Here is an 18338-nt window from a genome sequence, read left to right as displayed (position 1 = left end):
CCAGCAACAGCAGCCCCCTCCCACCTCACGCTCTGATTGGCTGAAGGTGGGCTAGATGATCCCACCGAGACAGGAAACAAACTGCCTTCTGAGTAGTAGAGGTGACGGGGGTGCAGAGATCTGATACAGACGCGCCATATAGGATTACGCTAAGACATAAATTCTGAGCCTTCATAACGGTGACACACTGCTGACTAAATCTGCATGCCAAGGCCTTTCTGAGACTCAGGCCTGAAGTAATGCACGTGGCCTGAACTCAGCGCGAGTCCTTTCCAGAGGCCTGTCGTAAGGTGTCACACTGTGCCGTGACATCATCCCCACTGCCTGTCAGGCCACCCTGCCAATCAGGAGTGACACTCAGAGAGAAAGAGATGAAAACGTGTACCCAGATAGCGTCCTCCACAGATGACTACACTGTACTACACACTGTACTACTTCACAGTCCTGCTAAGAGCTGAGCACTGATCTAATCTCAGTCTGTTCAGCCCAGCTGCACATATTCATTTATCAGGGATAACTACTGTACTAGCAAGGGATCCACATTCTTTTACTTACTAGCTAAGAAGACTGGTTAATCTTGGATAATTTACAGAACACTTAAAAAAAAAAAAATCATAATACACATTCAATATGGGTCTATTTATGTACAGCTTTAGGATAAATTTTAGATTTAAAGTACTGCGCTGTAATATATTGTTCTATACTATACTACAGAATAGTATGGTATGCTATAGATTTAAATAGCACTCTAGAATACAGTGTGTAGGACTTCATATATTATTGCTGAGTATACTACAGTACAGCATGGTATAAACAGAAATAAGGTGTAACAGTTCAGGTTAAGCAGCTTTCCCATGGGTATAAAGACAGTGACTCTGGCCTTTGGCTAAAAAAAAACCCAGCTGATTAACAAAACAAAAACACCAAGTCACTGTCGCTCATGCAAATCGAAGCAAACTACTGGAATGATCGGTTTCTTGATAACTGTGAAATACACACAACACCCATTTGCTAGAGTGCAAGAGGTAATAGAGATAATGGGGTAATAGAGGAAATGGAAAAACTCTGTGATTGCATGTCTAGCTGTTGCACGAATAGATTTTTGAGCAGGAAGATTGCTCATGTTTTTCGCGGTGACAGTTGCATTCCATCAGCCACCACTCAAGTTTCCATAGTAGCCCGCACGCGACAACCGTCGTAGTGTCGATATAGCAACTTGTTAGCAACTTACTTTTTTAAAGCACATAACAGCTTCAGAATTCACAGTTGAGATATTAATGGGTGTAATTTATGCCGAAGAAAAAAACGTGAAAGCTTATGCTAGCCAGAGACCTAATTCTCTGCAGAAATCAAAATCCCTATGGGAAAAAGGTGCTGGAAATCTGCAGAGGGAACCCGTGGCGGAAGAAACTTTCGGGTTGGTCTACAAAAATACGTCATCACTGTAACACTATACTTATTCTCATTCTTTTATTTCTTGGTTATGGATACTGCTAAGGGGATAAATGTCTTAAAGCAGCAGTTGCCTTACTTTCGGGACTTTAAACAAACACCTGTTGGCAGCATATAATTACTGAAGGCATCAGTGGAAAGAGCCCTTACCTGGGCTCAGGAATACAGACAAATACAAAATCAGTACAACTGAGACGAGTAGAAATGGCACAGAGAGAGAGAGAGAGATAGTGAGCGAGCGAAATGGGGAGGGGGGGGGGGGTCATTATCTAAATGAGACTCATTCCATTAATCTTCCCAGGGGTCTTTAGACCCTACGCCCAGCTGCACACTGGAAATGGAACCGAAACGGAACACCACCCTGGGCCCCAGGGTGCCGATAAGACCTGATGACAGATTGGTCAGAACCACAGAGAGAGCTGGGGCCGCTCTCTTATCTCACCTGGGTGATGGCAGGGAGACCCCTGACCCCCCAGTTGTCAAGGGAACCTTTGTTGTTGCCATGATGAAGCAGTAGCAACAAAGAGACTACTGCTACAATTCCGAGACTGTAGGCCTGTGTTTCGTACTGAGTGGAGCGGGTAACGCATACCCCATGACACCGCCCTTATCTCACCATGGAAGACAAAAGATACCGGTCCATTCAATATCAAAACTGTAGAAGAGGATTATGAAAGAAGACCATGCCATCAAGTGGATTTCTGTTGCACTTATTCAAAAATAATGGCTGAAGAGCCTGTGACACATTTACACGTCATTTTCCTAATAATAATAATAATAATAATAATAATAATAATAAAGCGGAATGTATCCCTCTGCAATGGAAGAGGAAGTGGCTCATCTCAGCGGGACACGACCCTGCCTGGCCCAGAACATCCCAGTTCACAAGGGGAGCACCTGTGATAGACTGAAGACTTGTGAGATTGACAGGGACAGGCTGTGTGAAGGGGTGCTGCTGGATGGCTCCTGTTAAAACAACTCCTCATGTGCTTGTTTGGCCCCTTCGAAATTAATGGCCACTGCATTGACAATATCAGCCTATAAATGCAATTATAAATTTAAAATTGCCCAAAAAAAAAAAAAATGCAGGGTTTTTTGGGGCTCCCTTCTCCAGCCGTAAGTCTATGCAGGGTGTCGCAGGCAGGTGGGGGAACCCATGACCTCCTGAGCAGCGGCTCCCTGCCCCGCTGGACCCACGCCAGTTCTGAGAGAATCTGCCGTCTCGCCCCGTGCTTGCGTGAGAAGGGACGTCTTTGATGGAAACGATACTGGAGAAACGCTCGAAAACAAACCCACAACAGGTCTTTTTTTCCCCTCTCCTCCTCACGTAGCTCGCTTCTTACCGAATACCAGGAAGCCGTAAATCCCCTCAGAAACGGACGCAGACGCCTTGGCACCACAGTGTTCTACACCACCAGCCCAGACAGATTTTCTTTTCCCTTTTCTTTTTTTTTTTGTTCCAAAACAGTACTGTAAATCAACAAACAAACACATGAAAGTGCTCGCTGTCTCCCCAAGGAACAAGTAATTTCTGACAGAAGACAACTAAAGCAGCCAGGTGAGAGGATGGGCCAAGAACCAAGCAAACAGCATTGGCAAGGTGCTTGAGGCCCCCCCCACCCCCACCCCCACCCCCCCAACCCAACCTTCGCTCCGCATAGCCCTAATTCCTCTGATAAAACTGACCCATTGCTCACCGGGTTACTAAAACCGTGGATGATGGTGAAAAGTGGGACTATGGGAAACAAATTAAGATAGACATGAATTTATTTGTTCCACAGAATGTTGAGTATCGTATATAGTTTTATACCTTGTGCATTAACCAGGAAAAATAGTAATTCAGTGGGGGCCAAAACAATTCAAGGTGCAGAATGTAAATTTGTTGTAGAATAATTTTGTTAACACTTGGTTAAATTTCCTTCACATCCCAACAGATATAAATAAATTAAAAGGTCTAAGAAAACAATCCGGTCACTCTGATTTCTGCTAAAATAATAAATCCCTAAAATAGCCAAAAATGTACATTGTTGAACATTGATTTATATGCAATTGGCCATAGCGACTTCTGACTCATTATGATAGCTAGAGCGGATCACATAATTGTGTTCTCCCTCCAATACTCGGATGCCAGGCTGCACACATGCATGCGTTTGGAGGGAGGGGCTTAGGAGGCAGAGCTGATGGGAGGGGGGTAGAATGTTTTTCCAAAATCTATCTCTGTCTTATTAATTTCTCCAAACTTACATACTGCACAATTTAAGAATAATTATTAAGCAAACTTCATGTGCATATGTTTACTAATGCAAATGAACCTGGGAGCACATTTATTTCAACAAAAAGCTAGTCGTGAGAAATGTCAGACAGGGATCAGTATTTGGTCAACAGTTCAGCCAAATATAATTAACTGAAAGCTTATCTGTAATGGACAACAAAAACAAGTTTATGTTTCACTCTCAGAAGATAAGCTTTTCCTTCATACTTAATTATTAGGTTAAACAGCTTAAGAGGAACCAAGGAGTTTACTAAATAATATATAACATTGGAAAAGCTCGTTTTTTGAGTTCAGAAGCCGCAAAAGCAGCCATTTTTGGTCAAGCGATCATGGTTTTCAACGTGAAGTAGAGGTGTGGTTAAGGAGGCTTTTCTCGGTGCTGCCCCTTAGTAACAGTGGAGAGGGGCTGTGGGTTGAGGTGGGAAAGGGCTGCAGTCTCCGATACACGCTAAGCTCCAGTTTCAGAGAAGCGGTTTCTCGCTTTGTGAGTTTGACCTCCTGGGAGGGGCGGAAAACAATGCAGGAGGATTAAACACGCAGAACAGGGCCAGGTATGCTCTCATCAGGCGATGACAGCGGCTTCAAAGGTGACCCGAGACAGAAGCCTGACGAGCACGAGGGGATCGCGCATGTTTCACATTTTTGATGAGTTCTGGAACCGCGAAATTCCAGAAATTCTAGAATGGCAAGGAAACGATTTTGAACAAATCCTTTCACAGGGCGCTAAAAATAACCAATAACCAATAATTCCCCTGAAGTTTTTCTCTTTTTTTGCAGTATCGACATCAAGTGGCAACGGAAAAACAAAACAAAACAAAACAAAACACTGTTACCAAGTCTTGCAAAAGTGTTAAATTCATCACCTATCTCCAAATGAGAAGAGGGATTAGCGAAGTTCACGCGGGACAATGGGAAGCTGTCACGGGGAATATCAAGCAGCTCGTAATTACGGAGCGTTTAACGTCCATTTTCCCATACAGCTGAGAGAAGACAGTGCGCCACTGACTCACTCCCAAAAAACCCGATCCAAGAGATTTCAACAGATACAGCTTACAACAGCAACCTGAAAACAAACATGCAGGTGTTTCGGGTCAATTACCATCAACACAGAATTTTTAAAAGGCCAGGAGATAAGTCAACATCAGTATTCATTCATAAGCAAGAAATATGGGAGGGAAATAATCTTAAAAGATACAGGTCCTCAGACTGTTTTTAAAATATTACAAGAGAAGCATTAAATAAATTGGCAGTTTAGTTGTTGTAGCATTAGAGAACTTTGTACGCTTACAATCATTTCAATAATAACCAACATTAAATAATTTCAATAATAACCTAAACAAAAGGCTACATGATTTGGATACATATGCTAATTTGAATAAATAACTCACTAAAAGAACTGCAATTGATGAATAAATCTTATTTGTCATCAGCTTCATAACTTTTATTCACTTTGATTCATTTTTGTAAACCATGTGAATTTTTTTTATCTGAAAGTCTAAAATATGCAATTATACATAATGTACTCCATGAATTATCTCTGGGCGTCCCAGGATCCCAGTTTCAGAACCCCAGCCAGTACTTAAGGGCTCAACTCAGCTTTTAGGGTCAAGCTTTTTTTTAACCTGCCAGTAGGGGGCAGCATCATGCATTCACACTCCTGTTTTACATGTGCTATGCAGGGGTGATACAGTCACGCTTCATGAGTCACAAAACAGGAACAGGGCCTGCTACATATGCTATTCGCCCCTGAGAGTGATATTTTTTGCCGGAGAATCTATGCGACAAGCTTGAGACTGAACTTGATGCAGTCCGCAGTGTTGTCCGCAAGGCAAACACACGATGGTCTCATCTTCGCTGCTCTAACGGCGTGGCGATGCCGGAGGAACGTTGCAGGAACGTTGCGCACCGGTTACCTCGGATGCACTCGGTTCCCCCGATGCTCGTCCGCACGGACTTGCACGCGAGCCCGGGCAACGCCTCCAGCAGCTCAGCGATTCGGGGAAGGAGCGAGCAGGAGCCCGTCACTCAGTGAGGTCACTGTTTACACAGCCCCAGTAATCGCCTCAGTCAAGCCAAGCTGCCCTGTCATGCCGTTACCTCACCTCCACCGATAATGTTAGGCAGGTAGGTGGGTGTGTTGTATCTCGGAAAATTTCGAGCAGGACGGCAGAGTCTAAACCCCTCATTCCTTGGCTCCTCTCTCCGATCGTCATGGTTCCACATCCTTGTCTGTCTGTCAAGCCTGCTCTTTCTGACAGCCAGTATCGAAAGCCTGGCTGGAGTCAAGTTTCTGTTTGGGCTTATTTACCCCAACAAAATATTGTGCCAGGGAAAGAAGACTGCTAGCTCAATGCCGCAATAGCATTCTAATTTATTAGTCAGTTCTGTGAGCATTTTCCTTTTAAATTAAAAAACCTGTGCAATTTTGTTATTGGTGTTCATTACTTAAACTTTGTTGGGAAAAGCTTATTTCATCTTGCAGCTGAAAGCTGAGTTTTGGCAGTACATTTCGCATGAAGTCGTCCTCCCCCCCACCTTCTCCCTTCCTCTGAAGGTTCGTGACAGTGAACCAAGGTGGGGCTGGGGTGGAGTCTGTACACGCGATGACTGTGACTTTGTGGTAAAATTAACTCCTCAGACTTTCTGGCAAGCAACAGAGAAGTGATACAATAAATATGCCCACATGCACACACGCGCACGCACTCTGTAACGGATCCACACGTACGCACAAACACATGCACACAGGTGCACGTGCATATATATGCACATGTGCGCACACGTACATTACATGCACAATTGCATGCAAAGACACCAGAGCACATGCATACATACATGCACACAGGTGCACAGCATTTGTATGTCTGTGTGCGCACATCAAGCGTGCAGGTGTGCAGGAGCGTGCCTGTGTGTGGACGTGTGTGCGTGCAAGTGTTTACAGATTACAGAACGCCTCTGTCTCTCAGACCCGCCAATCCGGTTCTCCGTGTTTCGTTGGGTACATATTACATTACCAGGTTATATAAGAGACTGGAAACCACAAAGAATGTGTCGGTACCTGGTGAAAAAAAAAAAACCCATAAAGGAATACATAGAATTTATCAATGGGAAAGAAAGAGCACTCTGTCTCCAGCAAACCATTCATAAATCCACGCAGATACAGGGTTCTACCCTACCATGCCATTCATAAATCCATGCATATACAGCAATCTACTCCCATATACCATTCATAAATCTATGCAGATACAACAAACAAACCATTCACGATTCCACCTAAAGGCAAGCCTCCATTTTTTACATTACATTACATTACATTACAGGCATTTGGCAGACGCTCTTATCCAGAGCGACGTACAACAAAGTGTATAACCATAACCAGGAACAAGTATGACAAAAACCCGAGAGAAGTACCGGTCCAAGTACAGGGAACAACCGCATAGTTCAACCTGGACCCTGGTGGTTAAACTGATTAACACTAACAACGAGAACGGCAACAACGCAATCTATGGAAAAATAAAAATAAATAAAAATACAAGTAGTCGTTAAGACTGGCGCATCAACTAAGTCACCTATTAAACAGCTGCCTAGTTACAACCCTAAGTTTAGTCATTTACAGGGGGGGAAGGGAGGGATGGGGAGAGGTGCAGCCTGAAGAGGTGGGTCTTCAGTCGTCGTTTGTAATGCATTTATCATATTGCTGAGCAAGCTGTTTTTTTCCACAACGGTTAAGCAGAATGCGAGTACATTTAAGTTTTTTCAAGCATATAATTTGAAATGCAAAAAGTATGTATTTATCACTAACATAATGTGTAACTAATGTTACATGTTTTAAAAACAGGCTGAGATGAGTCTATATTCTCAACACAGCTATCACATTTAATATAAATAATAATGGACGGTCAACTAAGAAGGAGCATTGGCTAGCTGGACTGGTTTGAAGAAAATCTATTAAAACATTTCATCACTGTACAGTAATTTCATTTCAAATGTAACACCAACATACCAAACGTTGCTTGTTTTAACAATCAAAAATAATTGCCTGAAACAACAGATTATTAATCGATTCATTATTTTCATATTTTAATTAATTTCAATAAGTCGCTTTTTAATATTGTTGTAAAATAATTTATATAATTTGCTACAGTGAAAATTCCAATGAAAAATGACAACCAGAAAACACATTTCATTTGATTGATTACATGTAGAAATGCAAATGGCCTCATTTCATTCAGTCTGAAATACTCCTCCTATATGTCAATGCTGCTTTGAATATCACCATTACAAAACAGTAAATTCTTTTTCACTCATTTTTCAAAGTTTACCAAATCTAAAGCCCCGGTAAAAACCTAAATTAGTGAGATTTTGGTATGCATGACTAAGCCCTTTAAGAACCTTTAAGTTGCAGGTAAAGTGAAACAAGACAGCCACAAAAAAGCTCTAATTGCAGATACACTTTAAATTACTGAGTTACACACTATAGATCAAATTCCAATTAGAACTTAAATAATCAGAAGATAGATGGAAACTGTGTAAAGTACTGGGTAGCAGAGGAGATAGTGCTCAAACTGGCGGTGAGCAGTGCAGCCAGAATACATATATATAAAATATATTATAATATAAAATATTTTGATTTTATTTAATTCATTTCTATAAAAAACACCACTGACGTAGTTTCAGGCCTTCATCAGAACGTGGAAAGTACTGGCTCACCCTGGAAACTTGGATGCAGTAGGGTTACACGGTCTTTCCCCAAGCTAATTAACTCCAAAAAGCAGACATGCTCCAACTTATCTAGAACTCTTCACTACACGTACTTATGGCAAGCTTCGCTAGGGTTCCTTACTTCATGTTAGCCTGCCAGACTCCACTAGAGAAAGCCATGACAACAGACCATAGGTATTAGTTTTCACCTTCAACCTTGCTTCTGCCCCCCCCCCCCCCCCATCTGCACCACCCCCGTGTCTCCATCTCGCCCCCACAAGACTATATTATTTTTGTAAGGTTTATAATTTATTTATAAAGAAGAATTAGAAACCAAAGGTTAATCCTTGCTGTAGTGCTGATGTGTGTTGTTGAAGAAATGTGTGTAGTCTTGTCTGATGACACACACTCCGCTGAAGACTGAGTAAACGTGAGCAGATGGAAGCAGAATACTGATGACACAACACTCTGAGTCAATTGGCTGTTAGGGTGAACTATTCACCCCGACTCTGTTCTAGAACTGCTGAAGCAGATCATTCTAGTGGTTCTTTAAGCCCCAAGAGCCTCCAGGACCTTGACCCTTATTCCTGAATGTCATAAAATGTGATTTTTCTATCCGGGCTAATGGTGTTAACTATTATTCACCTTCAATTTATCCCATAATTTTCCAGGAGTTCCATCAAGCAGTTTTTCAGTTCCCATGCTGGCTGGAATGTTTTTATTCAGTCGTTTTCCACCAAATGTGTGTAAATGGCACTAAAAAAACTTTTTTTTTTTTTTAGATCAATGAACTGGAAAGAAGATGACGACAAATGTAAATAAACTAACGACGGGGGTCGTAACATGCAGTATGAAAACAAACATTCCAAGCCTCTGAAAAGTTGTCCCCTAAGTCGCTCTTAGAAGCAATTTAGCTGTGATCGTTTAGCTACAGCAGGATTCTTTTAGGCGCTCAAAAGACACAGACAGCAGGATTTCAGTCACCTGCCTGCAAGATTGCGAGACACCTCTCAGTATTTTGGTTCTAGAAAGAAAAATATGCTAATTCTTCGTCCTGTCGTCTTCCTGTTCACGGGAGGGATAGCAACCACAAGAAACTGGAGAATCATGTTCTGGCAACAAGGCTGACATTCTGGGAGGGGCTCTGAATCTCTCTGATCTCTGTGTCAAAATGACGAGCCTATGGCCTAGATCAAAAACTTTTCCATGTCATCAAACATTCTTATGTTCCTCTCATTTCTTATGCTGCAGTGTCAGCTGTCACTTTGAAAGCTACTTCAGAGGGGCTCACACAAACCTGCACAGCTGCGCAGGTAACACAGAGCATTCCTTCTGTTTGGGGTCGAGCACTGCTAAGAACTTCAGAGTTAGCCCATAGAAAAGGTACCCGATTTTTAAAAGACGTAATTGGGTGTTCAGATCCAATGTTTTGACATCAGGCTTGGAAAATTTCAATGGGTGTGTGTGTGTGTGTTTCTGAATACATTGTTCTCTCTCAACTGTGTGTGTGTGTGTGTGTGGGTTGGGGGGGGGGGGGGGTTGGGGTCAGCAGGGGGCAGCTCTGTTTATACCCCCTCCCCACCATTTCCTATCAGAACTCCACTGTTTTCCCTGGGAAGGGGGTGAACGATCTGTGTTGTGCCAAAACAAATTATAAATCTAATTAGAGATCTGTCCAAGATCTATTAGAGATCTATGAGAATTATTAGAGCATAGTTTTCCATGCAGCTCTACAATTAAAAGGCTCAACCGAGCCAGAGGTTATGTTGGCATAATACGACTCTTTATCACAATGCATTAATTCAGACTATTTTCGGGTTAGGGTGGGGGAGACCAATTGTACATCTATCTATTATTTTTGGAAAAGTCATTGTACGTTTCTCCGCTCACGTACCCACTGAGCGCTGTTCCAGGTGGATAAGGGAAAAGCACTGCATCTGAGCATTCCATACTCTGATTGCACTCAACATATGATGTCATGGACAACCCATCACACTAATAATAATTTTAAAAAATGTGCCAACAGCTTGCAAGCAATAAGGCCTAATCACGCAAAACTACATATATACATGCACATGGGAGACAACAGTGCCCTGAACCCATGCTGTTCTGTGCGTGCTGAGAACAGCATGCAAAACTGAACCAGTATGAAAATGGTGAAAATGTAATGTAATTGACAGCAGAATGAACTTGAATTAAAAAAATAATTTAATTCATTTCAATTTATATTTATTAAATTATAATTTATATTATTTAATAAATACAGAAACAAATTACACCAAAAATACATTGGAACAACTATGCTACCAAGATATTACAACACTGAACAATAAATGGGGAAATAAAGAAATCAGGGCCCATTTCAGGTATTGCAATATATAATATATATAGGCTATACTGCTGTGACATACATTCATCATTAAATTTAAAAGATATTGCAGTATATTCCATTTCTGCATAGAACCCTCTGTTGCTTGAGCAGATATGCATGCATGCACACACATTTCCTGCTAAAACAAAATGTTCTCACAGTGTTATTGGAATGTTCTGTTAATGTCATAACAACGCTACTACATGGCAGCAACATCCCGAGTTCTCTGTATGTTCCCAAGTGCTGGGAACATACTTCATTTTTTCACTCACAAATCCTTTCGTCCCTTTGTGTGTGAGGTTAATCAAGTTTCCCTGGGCACTCCTGTCGTACTGACCCAGCCGATGGCCAATCATCTTTCCACGTTGATGTCATGGCAACGTGGCGCAACCCAGCTCGCAATGTTACAGGAAGGGCTTCAGAACGCGACGGGTTCCCGCCGGCTCTCTAATGAACTGCCTTTCCGTGCATGCGGCTAGTTTGGCGGACTTCATCGCAGCATGACCAGGAATTTACTGCACTTTACAAGGCAATGAATCAACAGAGACGCTGTCCATCTGCCTAAGTCCCTCTCCACCCTGGCCGCGGGGTCAGAAAGGTCCCTCGTGTCTGAACACAGCCCAAAGAGAGACCCGAGCCTCGTGTCAGCCATACTGAGTTCACGCACACATTGGGAGACGTTTGCTCTTCGTTATTTTAACCTGTCCTATTGCTGTGTCACGTGTCAAAGGCGGTCATTTCCCTACTCACCTCGTGATTATTTTTTAATTATTCCCTCGATAAAGCACCTTTCAAACCCCATCTCTGGGGTATAAATAACCGGTTCCTTAAGAGCTAGCGATAAGGTAGTCAAAAAAGGCTGAGACAGTCACTCAAATGCCATTTAATTCACTCAAAATAAGATGGAGCATACCATTTAAGATACTTCCAAAATAGCAGGTGATAATTCACTTACACTCTGAGAATCTCTGAGAATCTTCCATGCCAATAAGCCCAGAGTCAGAACACCACGTCACACAACAGCTTTCAATTGGTCAAACGTGGCCACACAAGAGCCCGCCTGATCACACGACAACATTCTCAGACAGCTTTTTTTAAACAAAGAATTTTAGCTCAAATTAAAGAATTTAAATGTTTTCCCCAATTGCAGCTTATAGGTCCATCTCAGCATCAGCATGCTCTGCTAATTCTTGAGAGCACAGAAAAGTTTAAGCTCTCCTGTTTTGCCCACACTGCGCGGTCCACCAGCTGAGCAGTGCAGCCGTGGAGTCCTGGAGCATGCATCATGCGTAGCTGCTCCCTCTGCTCTGGCCGCTGGACCAGGGGGGGGTCACTGATGCATGATGGGACAAAGACAACCCCCACCCTATGGGAAGACTGACCACATTTACAATGCACATTTCATCCCAAACAGTACTGAAACAGAATCTTAGTAGGATGGCTCCCCCAAAAATCATATCCAAAAGTGGAGATGGGAAATGCACATAAACATGCTCTAGGCTGAGGAAGACCAACACCGTGATCTCTGACCTTTTGCTCAACATGTTCTAAACTGTTGCAGATCAACATGTGACCTGTGACCTTTCGCTCTCCGTATTAAAACAAACTGCCATGCCCGTGGGCACCTCCGATTTTTGCCAAAGCAAGTTTTGCAGATGCAATAACGTTTAAAGAGCAGAAGGCTGTTAGTTATACAAATTGTTTCCAGATTCAAACAAGCTGTAAAAGGCAGCTGCTTCTCTCCTAGAAAAAAAATATTATTTAAACAATTATTCTCAACTTTTGCTGCCACTCAGTGGCACACATCACTGGATTCTTTGCTAAAAATGTTTTTGTCTCCACGAGACTAGTCACGGAAGGTTCTACAACCTGCACAAACATAAAAGCCCTAATGAGGGAAGATGCTTGTGGGGGAGGCGCAGTTACTCTCGTTACACAAGTCCACACAAATGATTTAATATACATACCAGTGAGGCACACGCTGAATAAAATGCTGTGACTCACACGTGCATCACTGATATTTAGAAATTCTACACTGGGCAGCCAGGAGGCAACTCAATCTGGCAAAGTGCAATGCCTCAAATTCTATCGTTCAATTGCATCTTATGCCTGTTGTGTCTGGCCCTCCTCACCCCTGACAGCCATGTTCCAGAACCTCTGTCGTCTCCTTGGGGACCGACCTCTAATTCCTCGTCTCCGGGCGCGGGGATGTGGGTGGAGGGGGAAACGGCTTGTTTTTGCCGAGAAAGCTGCCGTTTTTTGGGCGTTGTGGCCGAATGTCTGCCGTCCCGATTTAGACCCGGGCCTGTCTTCCTGGCCGTGCAGCCCGGAGGCGCATCGCCCGTGGCATTGTTTCCCTTCGTTTCTGGAAGTTCGCCCCGCTTCCTTCCCCCGCTGGGGAGACGGACGCTGTTCCCATCTGCTCCAGCGCCCATTTTTAGAGCGGGACTCCGTACCTTATTCAGGTGTTACCGACAACGGCGAAACAATGAGGACAGCAACCACCCATCTGAGTAACCCTGCGCGGGTCACAACAGGTCATCCATTAACCCCTTGTCTCCTGAGGCTTTCCACTCCACACAAGTCAGAAGTCTGGGAGTCTGAAAACTGGGGCTCACCACCGTATTTCCCTCATGACCTATTGCACCTCTTCTGGGGATATCTGCCTGATAAGCTCTGTATGCTGTATTTAATATCACTACAAGCCAAGAGGAAATGATAGATTCTGTTTTTTGAGATAATTAGCGGTGCTAACTGGTAGGCGGGTTTATTTTTACACTTCAGGGAGACGGAAATTCAACACCCTTTCCTCCTGTAACTTCAGCCTGTCCTGCTATGAACCAGTAATGCAATCGTTATGTAAATTATGAACAAAAAATTTAATAAAATAAATGGTGCCTTCCAAATCATCTTTTTTTGCAATAGGCAAAACCACATTGTGTTTTGATTGAATCATTCCTTCAATAAAACCGTCCTGACCAATTATTCATCCTGGAAAAGCAGAAATACTGCAGGCATTCCTCTCAGATGAGGTCAATGTCAATGTATAGGGCAAGCCCTTATTTCAGCCACAGTTTCTGGGTACCTCTCAGTCAGGACATGCCATTTGTTTCTCTTCTTATGTGCGTGCTTGTGTGTATTTGTGACACGCCAAGTAAGATACAAGTCACTTGCAGGGTTGCCAAATATATCTCAAAGATAACAGCAGCTGTTAAGCAGCTTTTTTGGTAAGCATCTGAAGGACAGTGATTGATGGAACACGGTATCTTGCAAACATTTCCACTGACACTACACCAAGTCTACCTGCGATTTCACTTCCATTTTGGGAAAGAAGGATAGACTCAAAATAATTTATCTAAAAAATAAGCAACAAATTACAGTACCTGGTTTATTTTTCATCACATGCTCAGAGCAACAACAACAATATATTGAGATATGTTTTTTATATATATTAAGTATTGCTATTATTTCATAAGGGTCTCCCCAATCATTACAGCCTGCAGACTGCAGCCATTAATATCAATAATTAATAGATCTCATTGGTTCTTTATCCCATGCTGAGGATGACGATGGTAATGAGGATGAAATTCTCATGGACCCATAAAGAGATATCCTCCAGCACTTGTGGCTTTTTGTCCCCAATCACTGCAGCAACATGTTGAGACATTCTTTTCTGTTGTTGTTCCCAGGAAAACCCGCATTGGCCTGTAGCCTCAGGACAGGCACTTATTCCTTAAGATCTCCTCCCCAGCTCTCAACCAGATGCAGCACCAAGGGGAAGCAGGCGAGAAGACCTAAAGCTCAGACTAAGAACGCTTCTGCCCCCGTGAACACAGTCGCCCTTCCACGTCATGAAGCAGACGAGCATCGTGGGACTTCCGGGTATTCCACCAGGCAAGCAGCTCCAGGAAACACGTCAGCGCAAATCGGAGATGAAATATCCACTCGCAGGTGACAACATTTCCATTCATGCACATCTTCACAGAGTCCAAAGCGAGACCATTGGTTTTATCGCAGCAGTTGCAAGCTTGGCGAAAGATGCATGCCGCTCTGCATCGGTGCGCTCTGCCTTCTATACAAGGCTTATTCTCACATGATTAGACGTGATTAAAAACGAAAGATGAATTTTTGGTTTGGGAGCACAGCCTCCGTCCTGGAAAAAATTAATTTCCGGTTTTAATGGGGAATGTCCAGAGGCCAGAGCAAATATTACTCAAAATTCTGGGATTTTTTACTCCCTCCGTATTCCATTAACTTGATTAACTAAAGATAGGTCACGTGAGGAAATTTGGTGGATTCTTCTTGCTTTGATTGGATTGGAGCACTGTCCTGGCATGACCATTTGCTCAACAAAGTTACATAAATCCCTCCACAGCCATCCAAGCTAAGGCTCTGCGTGACTTGCAACCGACAGGTTACAGCCAATCGCTCGCGCCTGTCCGTCATCATTACCTGCTTGTAAAAACACTGGAGACAGGTTCCAAGGGGTGGGGATGGAGGGGGGGGTGTGTGCTTAACTTCCCTTCTAAGGGAGTGTGACCCCTTGAACTCTCATGGGGGTAACTGAAAAACACACGGAGGGGGCAGGCTTCAGTAACTCTCAATGACAGTCTGTTAGGGTTAGAATAGCAACGCTGTCACCATGCAGAGAGGAGATCAGCGCAGGCCTCGTCAGGTACAGCCGTCTCCTTCCCGCCTGGAGTTGCAGAGCCTTTAGCTTAGCGCACATGCTCTCACGTGCCCAATTAACTTTCAAAGATGTGAGCCAGTCCTTTAGCAGAACAAGACAGGAGACTTCCTGTGGTGGGTTTAAGGTTTTAAAGGGTCACCTTTATCCGTCAACAGTGGAAGCCGAAGCTCGCACAAGAATTTCCAAGAATTTGGCAAAAAGGCCCAGCGAAGATTCTTTGTTTCACAGATGCTTTCCTTGAGAAAACAACCATTTGAAAGAGGTGAAAACATACATATCTGAGATGACATTCCTAACTGAATGTATTTCGTGAATACTAATAAAACACTTTTCTGGTTCACTTACAGTCCCCAGTTATACTCAGTATTTTTACGGTAAAACAAGGTGATTTCCAGTGAGACTCCACCATGTTAGATTAAGTCTGTTTTGGGGAGATTTCCAACTTCATTTTTTCAAGCATCTTTTTAAAAAAAGCAAAAACTGACTGAGCATTATTAAGAATAAATACACTAATACACAAATATTTTTATGTATTGAGAATAATAACTATAATTAGTTTTCACCCCACTTTTCCTTTCTGAGAGCAACCAATTAATGTAGAATTGTAATTTTTATTCATATTCTAAGATATTCTGATGAGATCTGATGGTAAAACTATCTTCATACATCCATATTTCTTTTAAAAGCAATTAACATGGTTATGGACAGAAACCTCTAATAGGGAGAACTAAATTGCTCAAACAACCCATTTATCCTCACTGATCACATTTAGTATTTTTATGATTTACTCTTAACCATGGATCAATTAGCCAGTGTTTTTCAAATTTTTTTTGTTCTTCATCACAGTGCCTGAAAGTAAGAAAAAAATATGGATGCTAAGAGAAGGCTAACAGAAAGGACTGCTGAGCAATATAAATCAGGGCCATGCTTTGTGTCGCCGAAAATGCAGTCGTGCCCTGGGTCATGTACGAAGCAGTACGGTTCCCAGCTGGCCCGCAGCGTCTGGGTCCGATTCTGCTGACCTGCGCTGTCCTGACAAAAAAAAAAATCTGCCCTCAGAAGAAAAACAAAAAAAACAAAAAAACCCCCAGCATTCATGCGGGCTGAGAGCGGCGTGTCAGCGAGGGCGGGAGACGCCTTCACGGACTGCTGGTTACGCTTCGGCGACGGGGGCTCTGCAGCAGTTGGCCAAACAAAGCGGGGCCTGGCCTGGTGGAGGTGCCTCCGTGGGGCGGCTAATCTGCGAGGTCATTAGGAATACTGCGAACCGATTCGCTCCGCGCTCATTAGCATGGCTCCCCTTCTCATGCGCTTTTAACTTTCTCTTTTTTTTTTGGGCGGCTTTTGTAAGAAAATTTTTATTGCCTCCTGGGAAACGTCGGGATGAGGATGGGGGTGGGGGTGGGGGGTGGGGGGTGTTGTGTTGGGTGGTGTGACATTTTGGGTCTCGGGGTCATACGTAATGAGGAGGGGGGGGGGGGGGGGGGGGGGGCGGTTTGAGGGGCGGGGGTTTTACCAGACAGCCTGATGGGGTATGGTTCTGTGTTAAACTCCCTCCTCAGACTGTTCGCTCTCATGGTAGTCTCCCAGCCCTGAACGTGGCAGGTCTCATCCTTCTTAATGGGAACCAATTAGCATGATTGAGCCAAACAGGCAAATGCTGTTTCCATAAATGTGTGTGTGAGTGTGTGTGTGTGTTTGTGAGCGTGTGTGTGTGTACCTTCACATCATTAGCAATTACAATTCTTTTCTTTTTTTCTCCAAGGGAAAAAAAGGCCAATTCCCACTAAGCGAGAATTGGAAATAGTGACCCTTTTCTGATCTGGTCCACTGAGAAATTCCTGCAGGCTAGGAGAAAAAAGCCTCTTTCAAAAGCAAACAAAGAAGAGCCATTTTTAAAGGTTGCCTGTTCAGCATGAATAATCAAAGTTCACATTTATTCAAGCTACCAAAAAGACAGACACATCTCCACACAGAGATTCTTATATGGAGGAAATATTTTCATTTTAGAAGCACAAACTGTGTACTACAAACCACTCATATTTCAAGGAGTCTAAATGTTTTGTAAATAAGGGTATGGATATTAAAAGTATATATACTTTTTTATATTTACAGACTAGACACATTTGGTGATTATTTGCTCATTACAGCTGTAATCAAGCACATAATTATTAATGATAAAAAAAACATTTTTACTATTTTAACAAATTCCTGTCTTTGGATATTACAGAATCTGATTTCAGTAAATTTAGAGAAACCAACATTATCAACACATTTTTTTGTACTTGCCTCTACATGAATTTCATGTATGTAAAGATAACCTCATGTAATGTGTTTTTCTTTCAGAATGTCTTTATAACATATCCAACCATCAAAAGCCAATGAATCACAGTGTGTATCTGTACAGTTCAACTGAAAGAAACTAGCCAGAAAAATAGCCAGATACCCATCTTGAACTTTTCTGAAATCAATATGAGATATAGTGGGTAAAACATTGATGTTCACTCTCCAGTGGTCAAGAAAGAAAAGGAAGCTGTTTTTACAAACTGAAACCACTGATGACAATATTTGCTTATTTTTTAAGTGCCTGCAAATGATAACATGTTATCTCGGTTTGTTATTAATGTCTAACCCTATGTTGACACACCAAACTTTAAGCCAAGTAATGTAATGAAGTGCTAGAAGGGACATGTGGCAAAATATAGGGTGTTTTGGTTAGAAATTTTATTATACAGAATTGTATTTTTTTTATTTATTATTATTTATTTATTTATTTATTTTAAACAAAATTAATGTTTGTGAAATTGCTGTTTGGTATAGCACATGTTCCACTTGGAAATTCCACTCATGTTAAA

General features: G+C 42.5%; 1 long non-coding RNA gene across 2 annotated transcripts in view; it reads right to left on the bottom strand.

Moving 5' to 3' along the window:
* The window catches only part of LOC118218481, a 40238-nt gene that overhangs the window by 1207 nt on the left and 20693 nt on the right, over positions 1-18338 (bottom strand). The window contains exon 3 of one of the 2 annotated variants that reach the window (XR_004763420.1): positions 16053-16515. The exons of the other annotated variant lie outside the window; for it this stretch is intronic. This is a non-coding gene — a long non-coding RNA (uncharacterized LOC118218481). Of the gene's footprint in view, positions 1-16052; positions 16516-18338 lie in introns of those variants that run through there. 2 annotated transcript variants of the gene reach the window in all.

The sequence above is a fragment of the Anguilla anguilla genome, chromosome 18 (assembly GCF_013347855.1).
Source record: "Anguilla anguilla isolate fAngAng1 chromosome 18, fAngAng1.pri, whole genome shotgun sequence".
NCBI classification, from domain to species: domain Eukaryota; kingdom Metazoa; phylum Chordata; class Actinopteri; order Anguilliformes; family Anguillidae; genus Anguilla; species Anguilla anguilla.
This window is presented reverse-complemented; position numbering and strand designations above follow the sequence as displayed.